This window comes from Petaurus breviceps, unplaced genomic scaffold (assembly GCF_028583685.1).
Source record: "Petaurus breviceps papuanus isolate PSGF00001 unplaced genomic scaffold, PetGlider_PUasm1.0 185, whole genome shotgun sequence".
Taxonomy (NCBI): Eukaryota; Metazoa; Chordata; class Mammalia; order Diprotodontia; family Petauridae; genus Petaurus; species Petaurus breviceps.
In genome coordinates, this window is record NW_027185797.1 from 31,735,782 (window position 1) to 31,750,593 (window position 14,812).

The 14,812-nt window shown below is 41.5% G+C and overlaps 1 long non-coding RNA gene across 1 annotated transcript; it reads left to right on the plus strand.

Moving 5' to 3' along the window:
* Positions 1–8,596: 8,596 nt before the first annotated feature.
* LOC138161795 (uncharacterized) lies at positions 8,597–13,400 on the plus strand. The gene is made up of 3 exons (XR_011168468.1): positions 8,597–8,696; positions 10,313–10,358; positions 13,310–13,400. It is a non-coding gene; the product is annotated as an uncharacterized lncRNA (long non-coding RNA).
* Positions 13,401–14,812: the final 1,412 nt, after the last annotated feature.

Below are 14,812 nucleotides of genomic sequence, written 5' to 3' on the forward strand. Positions count from 1 at the left end.
GTTTTGTATATTGTGTAAGTGTTTTCCATATATAGTACTTTATATAGCAGAATGTTGCTGCTAATAAACAGGTTTGAATGAAATAAAAGTTGAAGTAAAATATTGCATCCAGATCATGTACTCGTTATGAAAATCCCTATCACTGAAAGTTAGCAGAGGTTAAGGAAAGTGGAAAGAAAGTGAGGAAGGGAATCTGGAGGAGTTGAGTTCAACACGGAGAACTAGTTCCCAGTGCGAAGCCATTCATTGGGTGGCCTCAGGGATAAGACAGATGGCAGAACCAGTGTTCCAGCCTAGTAGACATGCACTGTAAGGATTCACACTGTGTCCGTCAGGGCTCTGATTCAGAAAAAGGAAGTGGACTGGAATAACTGTCAGTACTTAACAATGCTGAAAACTTGACGAGTTGTTTTAAAAAAAACACATGTAGAATTAAGGAACTGTGCTTCCTGTCTTAATTCCTATGCATGTATCTTTTTTCCTTAAGAGAATTATAAATTCTTGGAGGGCAGGGACTTTATGTCCCCGTTTGCATTTGGCACAGTACTTTAAACATTGTAGGGTCTCAACATATTCTTTTTTGAGTGGTTGCAAGCAGAGGTGTGATACAAAATTTTGTAGTTTATATACAATAGAAATTCCTTAAAATGAAATGGTTGGACCTGGCTCTTGTGTGCTACTAATGGTAGTATTTTTTTTTCTTTTGGAGGGGGGAAGGCAAGGTAATTGGGGTTAAGTGACTTGCCCAAGGTCACATAGCTAGTAAGTGTCCAGTGTCTGAGACTGGATTTGAGCTCAGGTCCTCCTGACTCCAGGGCCTATGCTCTAAGTAGTATTCTTATGTAGAAATAAATGAATGTGTATATCTAGAGACAACAGAAAACATCTAAATAGTCACAACAGTACTTAAAAAAAATAATATAGTAAAATTGTACTTTTATAAATTATATTATTATTTTTTATAAAATATTATAAATTAAATTTATGAATTATAAATATAAATTTATAAATAAAAAATAAAGAACTAGAAGTGTCTTTATAACTATAATGTATTTATCCTGGAAACAGTTCCCAGGAATAATTTAGTAAGTGACATACTGGTCAGCTGAAATATTTCTTGTAATGGCCTTAACTAACGTGAATGCATAGAGGAACTTACCCGCTAGGGTCTAACTAATCCATCTGTCCTCAGCATCCATAAATTTGGGCAGAACAGTTAACCTCTACATATCAATATATGCAAAACACGTCATTTTTTCCAGTCAAAAACAATGGAAGAGGTAGGGATTGAAGCTGTTTCTTTTCCTCCCCTTTCTACCTAGCTTCAACTGGATTTTATTTCCGAACAAAAATGGCTAATCTTCCATTAAATAGTTCTACTTCAGGAATGTGGGTAGGAGCTATAAAAACAGAAAATATGTTTTTAAACTGCATTCTAGATCTTAACTTTCATGCCTAATCATGGCCTGGAGATGATTATAAATTCTTGAAGGTTTTTTCCAAGAGAACAAATTCTAGCAGGTTCTACCAAGCTGGACAGGAAAATGTGTGGCAGGACAGACAAACATATGGGACTGTCCTACTTCCCAAGGATGGGCCAAGCTAAATGTCGCTGGATAACTGATGAATTCTTTAGCCACTGCAACCCATTGGACAAGACAAATACAAAATGGCTCTCAGTCCTCTGGTCCTTTTCCATTTCTTTAGGATCAGTGATAGAGCTGTGGAAAAGAATGAAAGAGGGAATTAAAAATCAGACAGTTTCTAGAGGGTCTCTAAGCATTGATTTAATTGTTAGTAGTCTAATGGAAGACCTAAAGCCTACCAGTAATAGCATTAGCAGGCACTTTGGTAGAGCAGAAAGAGTATTGACTCTGGATGTTGTGGGACCAAATCCTGTCTCTGATACTTATTTCTAAAGTGGCCACGGGCAAGTTAACCTTCAAGGGCCTCAGTTTCCTCATCTGTAAAAAGAGTGAGTTGGACTAGATAACAACTAAGTTGCCTTTAGCACTAGGTTTATGGTCTCTCTAAATGAAAAAGCATTTTTATGCTGAAGTGAAATGGAAGGAGAGCTCGTAGGTTCTCCTCAAAGAGGGAATGAGCTACTTGCTTCATATACCCCAAAGCAACAATATCACTTTGTAGTGTAGTTCAGTATAACTTTAAAAAGGCCATTGTGATGATATCTTCAGGTTATGTATCAATCCCTGTTGTGGTCGGTGCAGTAGAAAAAAATCCTACAAGAATCGGGCAGGATCCTCAGATGCAGCACAAACGTATCTATCGACTGGAATAAGAAAATGGGCACCGGGGAGGATGTCACAGAACAGATTAGAAAATAATGATTCAAGACTGAAAAACAGAGGAGGCCAAAACCAAAGTTATATGTCACTTAGAAAGCTTATCAACTGTTTTTCCTGAATACCTTATGGAAGAAAAGAATTAGAAGCCTCTGGACATGGTGGACACAGAATAACACACACACACTATCAATGAAATTGGCTATCTCACAGGGAAATAGCTAGTTATTGGCATGGGCATCACTTCAGAATAAGCTGACTGTGCAGTCAGATGATTGAATAATTAGGACAAAGGTCAAAATATTAAAGAACAGATGATAATTAGAAAATACTACATTAATTAAAACAACTGTAAAACAACCTACTTAAGATGTTAGCACTGAAAAACAGGCAGCGGATAATGGTAAGAATTTTCATTGATTGATAATTACTCTTTTAAAGAGGATTTTCTTCAGTGTTATATCACCACCAGGGTGGCCAGGTAGCACAGTGAGTAAGAGCACCGGCCCCAGAGTTGGGATGACCTGGGATCAAATCTGGGCTCAGACACTTAGCACCCACCCAGAAACACCTGGCCGTGTAACCTTGAGCAAGTTACTTAACCCCAATTGCTTAGGGGAGGCCAGGTGGCTCGGTGAGTAAGAGAACTGGCCCCAGAGTCGGGATGACCTGGGATCGAATCTGGAATCTGATAATTAGCACCACACCCAGAAATAACTGGCTGTGTAACCTTGAGCAAGTTACTTAACCCCAATTGCTTTTTTTTAAAAAAATCACCACCAGTCCAAAGGAGGCCAGAAATCATCTCCGTTAGCACACTGTCAGTCTCGCCAAATAGCCTTGTAGTCAAAAGCAATATTTGTTCAGAGTGTAGGCATATCTGTAAGACATTGGAGGATGATCATTGAAACTTATGAGAAGTGCAGACTGAAACAGTGGAAGCAAAAACAAGTCTGAAGACACTTAGTGTAAGGTCCATCGAAGTCAGCTTGTCGACACCAAGAGCATTTGAAATTTAAAATGGAATAGATTTGGTAACATTTCTCTCCTGATCTATTCTCACCATTTGCAAAATTAGAATCACCACATTTGTGCTATGTAAGGAAGTGGAAATGGTACTTAGGAGAATAAAATTCAAAAGGGTTACAAGAACGAATAGAAAAACTCCATGTAGCCAGTGACACAATCTGAAAAGTGAGGGAAAATCCATATTCTGGATCTCTCAAGGGACAGAAGGTAATGCTAAGAATGCAAAAAAGATAAGTAAGAAAAACATAGCAACTACCAATCCATATGCCCAATTTCTTATTTCCCTACAAAGGTTTTATGAGAAGGGTCTGCACAGATATCAAAAGCATTCTTGTTGGAAATGAAAAGGAAGTAGGCAAAATAAGACATTTCCTACAGCAGACAATTCAGCCAACCAATAAATACGATGCCTACTGTGTGCCTGGAACAGTACTGAGCAGGCTGGATACATAAAGATAAAAGTGAAACGGTCCCTCCATCAATAAGATTCCTTCCTACTTGTGAAATTATAGGTTCAGTGTCCCAACAATGCAACATGACGTGGGATTCCAATGACAAGGATGAGATAAATGCATAATGGATGTCTAGTAGACTGAAGCTCGTTTCCAACAGTGACCTGTGTTTGCACACAGGAGAGCCAGAAAGGGTGTCATACCTGGAATGGAGACTGGGAGCTGGGGGCAGTCCTGTCACAGAACAACCAAAACCCATGGGCTGCCCTGGCCCCCCAGCTCTAAGAGACTCTACAGGGGGATGTAGACAAAACCCCAAAAGCCCACTGAGGCATATGTAACTCTCCAGGAGGATGGAAGCATTTGTATCAGAAATCTGCTAAAGTATTTTCAGATCAGCAAGTATGTTTTACAGCTATTATAGGAGGTTTGAATTTTCTGGGTTTGCTGACATTATAAGAAGGAAAATGCCAAGTAAATTTTCTATAATAGGTATTTATTTGAAATTAATAAATAATTGAATTGATCTGACTCGCAGCGGTCAAGATGAGCTTGGGTGTAAAATAATAGGGTAAAAATCATCCATGAACCTTGCCATGATGCACTGCACAGAGTCGTGTAGAATTCCATTCTAATATTGTAACACTTAAGGCCGTTTGCTATTTTTGAGTCCCTGAAGCTACTCAACCATGGCCATGAAAATGGCTAGATCCAAGAGAGCCCACAGGCTTCCTGACAAGAATTGCAGAGACAGAAGGATTTCTGAGATTGACAGAAAGGGGTATATCTCCATCTTGTCCCTTATGGTCCCACATGCCTCTTGGCTTTGTTCACTGCTTAGGTCTCTTGGGGTTCCTTGTTGAGTCTGGATGGTGAAGTTGCCGCAGCAGAAATAGGAGATGGCTAAAATAGCAGCAGAGCCTTGCTTCATTCTCTTGCCCTGGCTAGTCATGGTCTGATGAAGCACCATGGTAATCTGCTCTCTCCTACCCTGCCTGGTAGATAGAGCGCTGGGCTTGGAGTCAGAGAGACATGAGTTCAGACCCAACCTCATATACTTTTTAGCTTGTGACCCATGGCAGGTCATTAATTGCTGTTTGCCTCAGTTTCCTTATCTGTAAAACAAGGATAGTAATGGTATCTGTCTCCCAAGGTAAGTTTGAGAATTGTGAAACACCTGCCCATCGAAGCACTACAGTATTGTGATTACCCCTGGGAAGATGAGATGACAGTGACTTGTCTTTAGGAGCAATGCATGGAAAAGGGTTGTCTCTGTCTGTAGTGAAAGGAGCATGAGCTTGGCATGCTCAGTTGTTGGTCTGAGGAAAGAGAGAGCAGAGCTGGACCACAGGTGTGGACTGCAGACCGCCGAGAACCACTGCCCCTGGAAACAATATTATGTATCCCCAACTCTCCTGGAGGAAAACCCATATTTCAGATTTACAGCAAATTAAACCGTAAGAAACCTGAGTGAAAGAACTTCGGAGACCAGACTCCCTAACCCAGAAGTGAATTAGGGGGAATGAAAATGAAAAATCTCATTCAAATAAGCATTTTGGAACATGTCATCATGAAATGTGTGTGTATATGTTTTTAAAAACAGTACAGGATACTGACACAAACCATGAACAGATGAAGCCTTTCATGAACACTGCCCACTGAGTGCTGTTGGGGGCTGCTTGAGACATTTTCTAGTGTGTCAGGACACTTGACGAGCTGTCACTTTGCCACTCACAGGCTTAACTTCCTCCCTCCATGAGGTTTGTCCCAAGTTCCTTTTCAGACCTTGGCCTTCTGTGGATTGAGTTTGCTGTTGATAATGGAACTGGGCCACTTGGTTGGCTTCATACAGGAAGATGGTGCCTGATGTGCAGCTGACGCTTGTCCACTTGACTTAATCGGATTTACAGCTGGAAGGAGCCTTAGTAAACCCTTCGATTCAGAAATGGGAAATCAGGACCAAAGAAAGGTGAATTTACTTGCCCAAAAGTTCAGATCCAACCCTTCTCTTTCCAAATTCAGTGCTTTTTCAAATCCCACACCTCTCTTAGTTCTAATAGGGACGTTAGGCATTTTTGTGTACTTTGGTACAAAGTCCCATGGCCCTAAAACTTTCTTGGGGATCACTTCAAGAGGCAGTGTCTCCTAATGCATAGTGTGCTGGACTGAGACCTGGGAGGGCCTGAGTTTGAATCCTGCCTCTGACATTTGGCAGGTCCATGCCACCTTGCTCAGCCTCAGTTTCTCTGTCTGTAAAATGAAAAGACCATGCCCACCTTGTAGTGAGGGTCATTGTGAGGATGAAATAAGATAGTATTGCAGAGTGCTTTGTAAGCTTCGAGGTGATGGATAAATGTGGCTGATGATGACGACAATGAGGATGTCTTGGCATTTCCCTTCATGGTTTTTTCATTTTGTACTTTGTTCTCTAAAATACAGCCATGGCATAGCTCACTCTGCCATGCACACTGGTTGGATTAAATTGAACCAAGCACATCCAGATTCTCATAAAAAGTGTATTAGGAAAAATCTTGCCTCAGTGGGGGCCATTTCCTCTCTTGCTTTCTTGGCTACTTCCCTGGATTCCTTGTGCACATAAAGTTCAAGTTGTTTTCACCCTCACATTCAGGGTCTTCTCCCATTAAATGAAAGCACAAATAATTCCATTTCATGTAGTTTTTATTCCAAGTACTTAGAATTCCTTTTTAGCCTAGATCAACTGCATGTATACTCCCTCTTCCTCGCCTCTAAGTCATTCTTACTACCATTTCTGTCTATGAATTCACCTAGATTGATCTCCTAGAATTCTTTTTCTCTAGCTTTGTGACCCTGACAAAGTCACTTATTTCTCTGAACCTCAGTTTCCCCTTTTATAAAATGAGGGGGTGGGACTCAACTTTTAGAGTTCCTTCCAGTTCTCCATCTATGAAACAATGCAGGACCTTACTGGTTGGGAAATGTTAGTATTAGCATTGATGGATCTGTGTGCATTCTGCAAGAAGAGGCTCAAATGCAGGGGGCAGTGAATCATGCCCGCCAGTAAAAGATCTGGAAATGTATTCTGTTTCCCTGAACCTTCCTCACCTGAAAGCATTGCAGGTGTCAGTTAGAACCTTACCCAGAAGAATAGCAGGTTGATAAGGTAACAAGACAAAATGAGCACACACCAAAAAGAGAGAACTGAAACAATCAGCCATGTAATTCGGGCAAAAACCTCTCCCTGGTCAGAAAGTTGCACAGGCTGGGTCCTAGCTTTTTTTTTTTCCTGATGCACAAAAATATCCATGTTTGTCAAATTTAAAAAGCCAACGAACCATCATTCTTTAGAACAGGGATTTTTAACCTGGGGCGTGTAAATGTGGATGAGAAAATAATTACATCTTTATGTTTACTAACCTCTAGCTAAAATAGAACATTTCTTCAATTATTTAAAAACATGATTCTGAGAAGGGCTCTACAGACTCCACCAGACTGCCAGAAGGGTCTGTGACACAAACATATACAGAAGGTTAAGAAACCCTGTGCTGTAGGGATGATGTTTTTTTTATTATAGTTATCAAGTTTCTAAAATCATATTCTAAGCAAGTGTATATTTCTGTGCATATAGGCACAAATTAAATCAACCAAATTGCTGTTAGGGACAAACAAATTCAGACAAGAACGTGAGTAAACAGTACTTACACATGCCTGCTTCAATGGATCTGTGATTTCCTCAGTGTAGATACTTGGTCCGTCAATGCAAATGGCATCCCGACCACATCTGAAGATATTCTGCAGGCGATCTATTTTCACTTAGTGGTCCTTCCCAGAGCATCTGTCCGTTGTGCTTGAGACCTTCTTCAAGATCTTTTTATGTTCTGTGGGCACCCGTACAACATCTGGGTTCTACAGCTGTTATTCCTTACCCCTTGCTAAATAACTGGCCCATTTCCTTAGACAATCATACCCTTCCATGGCACTCTCCCTCAGGACATTTCTCTTGCATTAGTCATCATTGAGAATATTTTATGACCTGCTCATGCCTACCATGAACTTTTGCACCATCCTTAGAGTCACCTAGAATTTTGGTCCTTCCAGCCATAAAACATTACCAGGAGGTTTTTTATTTAAAAAAATTTTTTTAAAGATAGGTTTTTATGCAAGGGCCAGAATGAGTTTACTGAAAAGCATGTAAAATTTTCCAAATTCTGTCCAACCCACAAACCAGAATATGAAAATTCCCATACTGTCTAGGGCCTCTGGGCTTGGGAATGAAGTTATCCTATCTGGGCAGGTTGTAAAAGAGAATTTCACCTGAAAGTTTAGGTGGATACTTCAAAATACCTTAATTGTTGAAGTAAACTATGACAGTTCTGATATTGATTATTTTCTCTAAATCATTTCTAAAATTATTCATATTTCCAGCCTATATCACTTCTGGGAGGCAGCTAATTTTATCAATCAATTGATAAGTAGATATTGCTGCATACTTACACTGACACCTTTTGGGGCCATCTCCAGTCATCCTGATCGACATCTGGCCACTAGGACCAGATGGCTCTGGAGGAGAAAGTGAGGCTGGTGTCTTGGCACAGCCCTGCCTCACTTAAATCCAGTCTACTTGTATGTCGTGGCATCACCTCCCCCATGTCATGGTCCTCTTTGAGAACAAAGGGCAATAACAACCAAGCCCTGCGCTAGACTAGGGTTCCAAGTGCAATGAATAGAACAATCCCTATTCACAATTGTAAGGGAGGGACAGTGTGTGTGTGTGTGTGTGTGTGTGTGATATACATGCGGAGTAGTTCAGTGCTGGTGGGGTAAGAGATAAGCAGGCATGGGGATCAGGAAAGGCTTTGTGCAGATACGGTGCCCAGGCTCCATCTTGAAGGGAAGAAGGACATTGTAGACACGGAGAGTGGCCAACACAAAGGTACAACTCAGGGGAGGGAGTGTAGTGTGTGAGGAGCAGAGAGAAGGTCAGTTTGCCTGGATCTCAGAGTTCAGGAGGGTGGGAAGATTGGGGGGAACCAGGTTGTAATGGCCTTTAAAGGCAACATAGAGGAGTTTCTATTTTTTCCTAGAGGCTGCTGGAATTAATTGGACAGGAGAATGACAATAATCATGCTAATAGCGGCTGGCATTTATGTAGCATTTTAAGGTTTGCAAAGCAATTTTACAAATATTTCATTTTGTCCTCACAATAGCCATGGAAGGGAGATGCTATTATTATTATCATCCCCATTTTACAGATGAGGAAACTGAGGCAAATAATATCTGAGGCTGGATTTGAACTCTGGTCTTCCTGCCTCCAGGTCCTGTACTTGATCTACCTAGTGGCCTACTCCATGACCAGATCTACCTGCTATATGAAGTAACATCTTTTACTTGTCTTAAATTTGCTTCTCAAATTTTCCGAGATTAAAATTAATTTCTTAAAATTCATTAAAATGTCCCTTATTCCCACATGACAGAATTTGATGAATGAATCAATGTTTTTCCCTACTTCTACCACTTAGGCAAGGTCTGAGTCTATCCTGAAAGGATAGGGGCTGTGCGGAAATGGAATTTACGTCATTTTGATTGATGTGTGGGCACGACGGGCATTTTCCTCAGACAGCAGAACTTTGTTGAATTTGGATGGCAAGAAGACATTTGCAGATGTCCCTAGGATTACGAGGAGCATGGCTCCTATTGTGCAGTGGCTGGTGGGAGCTTGGGGTAGTATTTGGATTATCTACCATGGATACGACCTCTCTGACTGTGGCCAAGTGGCCTGACCTCTCTGGGCCTCAGCCTCCCCCCCCCACCTATAAAATTGAGGGAATTGGAGCAGATGATTTAAGTCAATTAACCAAGTTGATTAAGGTGATTCAATACAGTCACTTCACCTCTGTTTGCTTCTGTTTTCTCAACTTAAAATGAGGATAATAGCAACCCCTCCCTCTTGGGGTTGTGCTTAGCAGAGGGGCTGGCATACAGTAGGTGCTATGTAAATGCTTATCCCCTTCCCTTCACCCCTCCTGCAGCAGAGGGGCTTGCACACATCAGGTGCTGTATAAATGCTTATTCCCTTCCATAGCAGAGGTTCTTAACCTTTTCTGTGTAATGGGTCCCTTGGGCAATCTGCCAGAGCCTATGGGGCCTTCTTAGAAGATTTTTTAATGCATAGAACAAAATCCATGAGATTACAAAAGAAACCAATTATATTGAAATAACAGTTAACAAACATTAAAAAAAAATGACCATTGCTTCTAGAAAATCTCTTCCAACTCTGAGGTCCTAGGATCAGGTTGATTGTTGTATTGGTAAAAGAAATTCAAAATGGTAGAATTACATCTGACATTTGAACCATTGTTGAGAGGCATGAAGTGGTTGAGAGAGCCCCAGATTTGGAGTCCTGAGACCTGAGTTAGGGTCCTAACTTTGGCAATTGGTAACGACAACATTAATTGTGGGAAAGGCCCTCAACCCCTCTCTGCCACTTCTAAGCCTCTGTTTCTTTTTCTGTAAAATGGGGATAAAATCACTGTATGACTTTTCCCACAGGGCAGTGGGAGAAAGTGCTTTGCCAACCATGGAGCCCTATGAAAAGGTGAGCTATTATCTGGTCCTGCCCAGCATCTCTCTAATCCATCTCTCCCTCTCTGGTCCTGCTGCTGCTATACTGTACTCTGGGGTCTGTAGACCCTCATTATCCTTAACCTGAATTATTTTTATCAACTTTCCTGCCTCTTCTTTCCTCTTTTCTCTCCACTCTTACCCCCACTCCAATTTATTCTTTGAAATGTTACCAGAATAATATTTCTCACACATAGATCTGGCCCTGTGTCTGCCCTCCTCAAAAATCTTCAGTGGTTCCCCATGGTCATCATATTTAATTCAAACCCTTCCAGCATGCCAGAGCCTCCCCATTCTGCTCTAATCCCAGATTAGTCCCCTTCCCACACTTCACATTCTTGCCAAAATAGATGCATGACTCCCTCATTTCTTTGTGTCTTTACCTGCACTGTTCCCTGTGCCTAGAATGCCTTCCCTCCCCATTCCTACCCAAGAAGGGGAAGGGTAGAGACAGGGTACGTCTGTGTGAGTGGGAGTGTTTTCAAGTTGCTGAGGGCAGCTAGGTTGCCCTCACTTTATTCCTTATGTGTCTCGACTTTTAGTTTCCTCAACCATTTGTATTTTATTCTTCCCCATCTAATGATCATCTTTGTTGGTTGAGACAGCAGAAACAAATAGGAATGATCAGAAGTAAAACTTGTTTTACATTGCATGTATATGCTTATACTCCCATGCAAACCATCATAATGACAGTTGAAGGGTCTAAATGCCTTGAGGTTGATCATGGACCTTACATAATTTCATGTTGAGACTCAAAATAGACCTTTCTGTGTTATCCCCATTCTACAGATGAGGAAACTGAGACTCAAAGGGGTTAAAGAACTCATAATAAAATATCCCACTTCTGTTTCCTGTTTGTGATAAAAGATTTCCAGTCATTGTTCAAGTCAAAACTTGAAACACACGTACAATTTGTGTTTGAGATCTGTGGACTCCATTTCATGATTCCCTGATCTCATTATTTAATTGCTCAATGACTAAGGCTATGTGATTAGGAATGCTATGGCTTGAGGCCAGATGAGGGTTCTCCCTCCAAGCCCAGTGTTCTGTCCACTAACTCTTCTCAACGCTAGTGCTTGGCCCTCGGATCCTTTTCTACTAGACTGACGATTTTATTCCCTCCATCCTTAAGCTTTTGTGAGCCAGTGGATGCATTTCTAATGGATTAGCCTCCCCTAACATTACAGCTAGTGAGTACTGAAAATTTTAGGGATTAACAGGGAAGAGGCAGGCTGTTTCTTGTAAATTTGAGCCCCTGTAAACCAGAGACCTTTATATGGTGAGTGAAATTCTGAAAGAGAAATATAAAAAGAGAACATTATGGAATAATATCAAAATTGGATGGATCTGTCAGCTTCAGATAAACCAAAGTAGGTGTTATTAGTCATCATGAGTTTAATGGGGAACTCAGGAAAGTAAACATGATTAGCATCAATGGGCATTTTCTTGTGCTCCCTTTTCTGATATGTGACCTCTGCTTCCACCCATCTTTTGCATTAACATCTGGGCCAAAATGACCTGATTTCTCTCTAGAGTAAAAACCATGTATGCATTAAGTAACTATGTCCTCCTTACAAGAATGGTAGGTGGTGTCAGATCAATTAAATTTTGTTCTTTCATAACAAAACTTTCCCACTGTGGGTTGCTCAGGCATGAGGGAAAAAATAAAATTCATTGGGAAAAAAACGTCATTTCTATGCCACTGGTGAAGACTTTGTTTTTCCCATGGGCTGTATGTTCTTGAAACATTTATTATCATGAACTGCAGGAGTGATACCCAAAATAAATGGAAAAAACTTGAATAGCAACCAAACAGCCTTAGTACCAGCCAAAGACTTTTTTTTTCTACTATGGTATTCTTAGAAAGGGTAAAAATGACTAGAAATAGAGCATTTCTAAGCCACAACTCTAACTTTCTATAACTCACACAAATGTCTGGTTTGTTGTCATTGTTTTTAAATTGTGACTTATGCTGCTGTGAGTCTGAAGTTCATGTCTTTAGGGTTAAATCATTTTTGAAAAATCACATTCTCAGGGAGTTTTAAAGTAGGCAAAGCACTTTCTTTGCTATAACCCCATGAGGTATGGAGTGCAGGTATTATCCCCATTATAAAGATGAGGAAACCAAAGCCACAGAAAGTAAAGTGGCTTGCCTAGGGTCACACAGCTAGGGAGTTTCAAAGGTAGGATTTGAACACATTCATCATCTAGGGTAAATCTTCCCCTCTCCTCCCCTCCCCCATCATCTGGTCCCACCCTCTTCATTGTATTGATGAGGAAACAAGACCTTTGGGCAACAAGCCCAAACTCACCCACCTTGTCAGTGGCAGAACAAGATTCCAAGGCAAGAAAGTCTTCTGTTCCCAAATATAAAATGCCCCACTGTCTTCTGCTTCCTCTTTGGGATAAAAATGAAGCTTTCCAGTTGCTGTTCAAGTCACTACAGTTTGTGTTCCAGATCAGTGCACTCCATTTTTCCTACCCCCTAAACTCATTATGTAATTGCTAAATGAAAGGCACATCATCTCCAAAATTTGTCATCTCCCCTTAAAAAAGCTCCATGAAGTTTATACAAATGGGGAAACTGAGGCCCTGAGAATTTAGTTATAAGACTGTCATTCCAAGAACACAGCCTAGGATACACAGCTAACCCTCGTGGTGCCCGTCTGCTAAAACTCACCCCTTCCAATTGCTTTAATGGTAGGCGTGGATGAGTTTTCCATAATACTTTTTAATCATTCCCTTTGCCTTCCTTCTCATACATTATCCCCAATAAGTCTAGCAACACGATTGTATTCTATGTATTCTACCGTATGTAGAATGTATTGTACCTTATGTATTCTACCTTATTTGCAAATTGTTTATTTCTGTTCTTGGAGAAATATTGACTGTAAACTATGAAAAATGGCTTCTCTTTTTGGCCAGGGACAGCCAGGGGATCCCGACAGAATAAAATGGAGTCTGAAGGAGAGGTCGTATCTTGCTGCATTTTGCAAAACAAACTGAAATCCGATCTTTCTTCTCAGAACATCTCTGCTTAAAATCAGATACCCAAGATCAGAAGCTGCAAGAACCAAGAAGTTGGAAGGTTGGAATCGTTTGCTGTGCCCCTGGTTCCAAATATGCTCCTCATTATTTTCAGCATTCTCAGCTACTCATCATGGTCTGTAAAGCAAGATAAAATAAAATCCTAACTCACCAAGCCTCCCGGCCTTGCTGGTGTCTGGGGCTCCCTTTGCCGTCCCCCTCTCTCAGGGACTCATTGGCCAGAGTGACAGTGGAAGCGAGATGGAGTTTGGGGGAGAATCCCAAAGGTGATTAAGGAAGTCTGTGGTCACAGGACACTGAATTACAAGGAACAAAGGGAATCCTGTGGCTTTCCAGAGGTCATTCTATTCAACAAACGTAGAGTAAGCACTGGCTGTGTCCCTGGAGCTGCGCTCCATGCTAGGAACTCACAGACAAAACCCACAAGTGGCCCCTGCCTTCAAGGAGACTGCATTCAACTGGCGGTGTGGAACATAGGTACAATATCAGGGAATGCCAGGAAGGAAAAGGGGGGATGTTTGGCTGTTAGACACTCTGCAAAGAGATTTTTGCAGGTGCTAAAAGGTCATTCATTCATTTCTTCCGTAGGTATTCCATGTACCAAGTGTTGAGTATTCAGAAAGAAAAACAAAAAAATCCCTGCTCTTAGGAGATGCATATTCTGCGCGTGTGTGGTAACACATATGTGCACATATTAGTAGACACGGAAATCCATACAGAGTAAATACAGACATAACATCTGTGGATGGGACTAGGAGTGAGGGGAATATCAGAAAAGTCCCATTTTCCGAGGTGCCCCTTGAACTGAGCTTTTGAGGATTTTAGGGACCATAAGGGGCAGGGAGGGCAGCTAGTTGGCACAGTTGATAGAGATCCAGGCCTGGAGTCAAGAAGAACTGAGTTCAAATCCAGCCTTAGACACTTATGAACTGTGTCACCCTGGGCAAGTCACTTCACCCTGTTTGCCTCAGTTTCTTAATTTGCCAAGTGAGCTAGAGGAGAAAATGGCAACCCCTCCAACATCTTCACCAAAGAAACCCCAAATGGGGTCATGAAGATGCAATTGAAATGACTGGACCAGGGCAGACAGCAGTTGCACATTTATTAGTGGCCCCTCCATGGCAGGCACTGTCCTGTCAGCTGGGGGCACAACAACAGTCTCTGCCCTCAAGGGCCTCACAACTGAATGGGGGAGACAACAACAAATAGCTGTGCGTAAGCCAGCTAGAGACAGAATGAATTGGCCACAACAACCTGCACAGGATAGGCCCTAGCTTTAAGGGGCATGGGAAAGGCTGCTCAGAGAAGGTGGGACTGAAAGAATCTGGGAGGGCCAGGAGCAGTCCTGAGGAGGGAGGACATTCCAGGCAGGCAGACAGC